The 5,764-nt window shown below is 48.1% G+C and overlaps 1 protein-coding gene across 1 annotated transcript in view; it reads right to left on the minus strand.

The window, feature by feature from the left end:
* Positions 1 to 4,093, minus strand: part of MCFD2 (multiple coagulation factor deficiency 2) — an 11,477-nt gene extending 7,384 nt beyond the window's left edge. Inside the window, exon 1 of the mRNA XM_012804027.1 lies at positions 3,961 to 4,093. The gene's annotated coding sequence lies outside the window, so the exon portion shown is untranslated. The remainder of the gene's footprint in view (positions 1 to 3,960) is intronic.
* Positions 4,094 to 5,764: the final 1,671 nt, after the last annotated feature.

A 5,764-nucleotide genomic window follows, 5' to 3' on the forward strand; every position in this document is an offset into this window, starting at 1 on the left:
CTTGCCTCAGTCTCCCGAGTAGCTGAGACTATAGGCGCCCACCACAACACCTGGCTAGTTTTTCTTTTCTATTTTTAGTAGAGACAGGGTCTCACTCTTGTTCAGGCTGGTCTCAAACTCAGGCAATCCACCTACCTCAACCTCCCACAGTGCTGGGATTACAGGAATGAGCCACCACATTCTTATCTCCAAAAAATAATTTAGGAACAGCTAGAAACTACACTTCCAATTTTATCATATGAAAGTGTCAAACCATGACAAGGCCACTGCCACTGTCCCTGTACCAGTGGACAAGGTGTTAAGTTACTCTTAGCAGTGACTGCCTACGCCAGAACAAACTTGTTCTGACCAGGTATCTTCAGGGTTCTGGGACATAAGGGGCCAGACAAGGGAATCCAGTTCCTCTCAAGCCTTTTGGGCTCATTTATATGAAATGTTTCTTTTTCCAGCAAGGTTCCTTCAACTCCAAGTCTAGCTTAGGGATTCTTCCTGTAAGCTACCAGGTGCTGCCCTTCAGAAGGCTCCTGCCCACCAATGACAGCTGTGGATAAATTCTTCTGAGGAATGCCCCTCGCTGGACTAAGCCACTAGATGGCAAGGACTGAATCCACATTCCCAGCATTGGGCACAGTGCCTGGCACCAAGGCTGGCAGTTCTTGGCCTGTGTGCCACGGTCCTTGGAAAGCTGCGGAGGATTGTGACCTTCTCAGTGCTATGTCTGGCCATTTCTCAGATATGTTGTCACTTTTTTTTTGTTGCATGTTTTGGCCATAGCTGGGTTTGAACCCGCCACCTCCGGCATATGGAGCCTGCGCCCTACTCCTTTGAGCCACAGGCGCCGCCCATGCTGTCACATTTTAATGTTAATGTAACTATGGATAAAAATTTTCTTTTGGAGATGACTATTAGATACATAATTGAACTGAGTGATCACTGGACCCATGACGACATTTCCTCTGTGTGGTTGACTGCTTAGTATATCAATTTGGGTGTGTGTGTGGGGGGGGGGTTCTATTCAGATAGTACCAAAAAGCAACCACGTGACTAATCATATCGTATAGTAACTGTGGGTACAGATTACCCTTTCTTCAAGGGAGGCAGGAACCACTGATCTTTAGCCCAAGAACCATTAATTTTGAATGTATCTCACTTCAGTTTGTGGTTAATGCATTTCTAACCATTAGAACACAACAAAACCAATCCTGTAACACAAATAAAAAAATGCCACCAAGCATTGCATTGCAAACAGGAATCTGACTGCCACCTAACAAATTAAATTGCTCACAGCCAAAAAGACACATAAGCAACTCCCTTCTGCCCAAAGAACAAGTTGCATCATCCAGTACTCCAACTACTTAGCTCAAGGCCATGGGCAAACAGCCTGGAGATAAACCCCAGGAGTTCCAGAGCTCAACTATAAAGGCAGGATGGAGAAAAATCCAAGGGAGGAGAGATTTCAGCAAAGAGACCGCAGAGCACAGCCTGTGCCTAGAGATACCCCCCACAAGGAGCAGTGTCAGTCCCAGGAGAGAAGCACTGCCCCCAGCATCTGCAGGGGACCTCCCACAGCACCCTGGCTCTCACAGGTTCCCCAACTGCTCAGGCAGCCTTTTCCTGTCCCACAGCCTTTGTTCCATTTGTCCATCACCTCTCTTCCTTTCAGGAGGGGTTCAATTATCACCTCAGGGCTTCCTTCTCTGACCTCAGTCTGTAGCCTCTCACTTCACCTTAATATACAGTCACATATTGTTCTCCTTTTCAGTTTTTGTTTCTTCCTCCCTTTCCAAAGGCCAGCATCCTGTCTTCTCTCTCATCTACTCTACTGGCTCACATCTGAATTAGGGTAGTGGGTCTTGGCACCTAGGAGTATTATTCCCTGTCACAGTGGCTCTAGCCTAAAATGGATCTTCGCTCCACCCAATGGTTCAACTAACCTTTTCCTCCCAGTGTGTAATTAGCCCTGTCAACATGCAGGGATCCTCAAACTTTTTAAACAGGGGGCCAGTTCACTGTCCCTCAGACCACTGGAGGGCCAGACTGTAGGCCCCGGGACGAGTCAGCTGCTAAGCAGGACAAGCAGCGGCGGCAAAAACACCCTGCAGGCTGGTTAAATGTCCTAGGCAGCCTTCCTGCTACCAGCTGGTAGCAGCTTTTTTTCTCAGGCCTGGGACCTTTGATTAAGAATTCAAATTTGGCCAGCTGTGGTGGCTCACGCCTGTAATCCTAACACTTCGGGAGGCTGAGGTGGATCACTTGAAGTCAAAAGTTCGAGACCAGCCTGAGCAACATAATTAGAGCCCCATTTCTACAAAAAATAAAAAAATTAGCAGGGCACAGAGGAATGTACCTGGAGTCCCAGCTACTCAGGAGGCTGGGGCAAGAGAATTGCTTGAGCCCAGGAGCACAAGGTTGCAGTGGGCCATGATGATGCCACCGTACTCTAGCCTAGGCAACAGAGCAAGCAAAACCCTGTCTCAAAAAAAAAAAAAAAAAAATTTCAAACTCAAAGCAGCCACACTCACCAATATCCAGACATCCTGTACCCAGAGCCAATGCCAAAGAAAAACTCTGACTGGTACTTTCCCATTTATCCCTGCCATGGTCCTGGATTGATGGCAAGAAAATAACCAAGTCCCTAAGCTAAAGAAACCTCTACAACATGGAAAAAGGGTTGCACATTGTTCTGAAAAAGCAAGCATTTAATAACCTGACCTATTTGTTTATATGGGGAGCCCAAGGAGCAGCTATGCTTCATTTATACATTTAAATAACAAACTAACATCCTGGTAAAATACTAACAGCTCAAGATACTGAGGATAGTACTGTGATCCAGACAGACTCCTCTCAAACAGAATACAGCCTGGTGGAAAAAAGAGACCAGTAAATAGATACCCATAGTATATACCGCAGAAGCCCCAACTCACACCTGAAATGACACATGAAGAAAAAGAATTATTTCAACCAAAGGATAGTGCCTCAGACAGAAGGAACATATTGGAAAAAAAGTGTGAGCCCAAAGGAACTTTGTTCCAATCCAGAAACCACGAAAGAAGTCCATATGGTTTAAGACACAGTCCAGTGCAGACAGATGAGTCTGAAGTTAAAGGAGGACAAGTCATGAAGGGCTTTGCCAGCCCTTGTCAAGGGCTTGGAAGAACAATGGAATCCACTGAAGGCCAAAAAGAGAATGAGGGGACAGTTCTGGTGGCATGATCAGACTTCTGTTTAAAGACCATGGGTCTAGCTTCCCTATACAAAAGAGACTATAGGATCAAAAAGGGATGCAGAGATCAGTCAGGAAGCTACTGGGGTAACCCAGAGAAGAACTAGTGGCCTTAACAAGACTGGGCAGAGGGATGGGAGTGAGAAGCTAATGTATCCAAGACACCTTTGCGAGGGATTCATATGGGAGGGAGGTGAGAATGATGCTCAGGTTTCTGGCTTGGGCACCTGGGTGGATGGCAGTGCTATGTCCGGTGAGAGAATACAAGAGCCAGCTTCCCCCACCTTCCCACTCCCTGCTCAAGCACAGCCTAGCCAACTTCTCCCGGGGCGGATAGGACCGGTGGTCTCCCCCAGAAGACGGGGGAACCAGCGGCAGAAGGAGAGTAACGCCTCTAGCCCGAGCGCTTCTGATCTGGCCAGGGGCAGTGTCCATGCGGCACAGCTGGTCCCACAGGCAGCTCCTGGGGGCCCCAGGGGCCAGTGAAGAGGGAGGAGATCAGCCCGGCCGGACCTGTCTGGCCACAGGATTCCGCCCTAGCAGACAGGCCGTGCTCCTAGCCGGCTAGGCGTCCAGAGCCGGCAGGGTCAGCCTCCCACCCAGACCGCTCCTGCCTCCCATCCTGAGCTCAAGCACCCAAGAGCGGCACTGAGATCCCGCCCTGCCGCGATGCCTCAGTGCCACCCACGGACCTCCGCCGCTAATGTTGGGGCTCTGCCGCTAGCCGGTCCACTCACTCTCACGGTCCCCGCCGCAGATGCGAAGCCCTCCAGCAAGAGCCTCCTCAGCCCCCGTCCCCAGAACGCTCTTCCTCGGCCCCGCCCCGTCCCCGGGCCAGTGCGCACGCGCGCTGCCTACCGCCCGCCCATTGGCGCCGCAGAGCCCCGCCCCTTGTCCGGCAGTTAGCAGCCTGGACGGCTAGTGTAAGTCCACGTGTAACGGGCCCGCGCTAGGACCGACGGACGCGACTCAATTTTATAGCTTCCTTCCCCAGGGCGATGCTCAGCTCCAGCCTGGGCTAGTGGGCTCCTGAAACCCTTAGGTGCCCAGCAGGTTGCCAGGCAACTCCGGAAGCCCTCTGTAACCGAGTTCAACCTGGGACGTAGGATGGCGGATCCGGATGGGGCGGACTCCAAACCTGGCTGCCAGCTCCGCCTCCACCTCACCTTTACAGGTGCTTTCCTTCAAGGTTCAGGTCCTGTGGTTCCTGCAACTGCAATTTGGGAAGAAAGATAACAGCAATCCTAACTTCTTTTTTAATGAAACGACTAGAAAATGCTGGAGCCGGTATTGGAGCCTGTGTTTTCAAGAGTGCCTCCTTCCAGCTTCTACTTGCTCTGTTCCATTCACTTCCACACACGAGTCCCACCAAGACTCGTTAAAATTCTGCTTTACCTCAACAGTTCGTGAAATGCTTTTATTATTCAAGAGAAGGAAGACAAAGCACTTAAAAACAGGCATATGAACAAATAAGGGAAACGAATAGATAATCCCTGGAAATCCTGCCCTTACACCTTTGCTCCTCTACAAGATTGTCACTTAGGAATTATCTATTGACCAGGTGGTTAAATGAATGTAGGACTGTCATTTTTAAATCCCTTCTCCTGTTTGTCTCCGTAAAGATACATAATCCTTTTTCAAATGACTCTGGATCCAGAAAAGGAGAGACAGAAGAAAGTGGATAAGTAGGCAGACGATCTAAGAACACTTCATGCAGTCTGCTTTAATAGATAAGTGCCTTGAAAGTTGACTAAGAATACTGCCATTGACAGCCTTGTTCCTTCTTCTACCTTCATCTGAGATTGAAATCTGTTTATTCTATCCCGAAGAAATGTCCCAGAATCCGTAAGTTCTGAAGAGATTTTAATTCAAGACTCCTTCTCCTTTCCTTGCTCTGAAGATCGCATTAGTTTAATTTAGTTCGTTCACCCACACTGCAACTGCCATTCATCCATCTGTCCATCCATTGTCCCAATCCATCCATTTGTCCCTTCCATTGTTCATTTACTCATTAATTCAGTAACATTTCTTAAATAACTTCTTCATAGGAGGCACTGTGCTAGGACCTACTAGGCATACAAGATATGGTTGCTTCAGGAAGCTTAGATGGGATAGATGGATAAAGTGTCCTCATTTTGTTCAATCAATGAGTCTACTTTTTCTATGAATATTATCCTCTGTCTTCTCTCTCCCTCTCTCTCTCTCTCGAGTCAACAATTGTTCCCTCTTTACCAGATCATATAAGCTTTCTTTCTGGTTTCTTCCCCACCATACTTCTGATACTACAATCTCCTGGAAATCCAGTAGTCTCATTTTTTAGCTTTTTTATTTTAACTGCCCTCCACACAAAACAAAAACTCTTTGTTTTGTTTTCTGACACCACACATTCTTGGTCCTCCTCCTATTTCACGGGTTATTTTTTCTTGGACTCTTTAACTGACTTCTCATCCTCTGCTCAAACTATTAGTGTCAAAAGTGCCCAGGGATCTGGCCCTATTCAACTTCTCTATGCACTCTCCCTGTGTGACTTCATCTAGTCCT

Source organism: Otolemur garnettii, unplaced genomic scaffold, assembly GCF_000181295.1.
Source record: "Otolemur garnettii isolate 467f Iridium unplaced genomic scaffold, OtoGar3 scaffold00024, whole genome shotgun sequence".
Taxonomy (NCBI): Eukaryota; Metazoa; Chordata; class Mammalia; order Primates; family Galagidae; genus Otolemur; species Otolemur garnettii.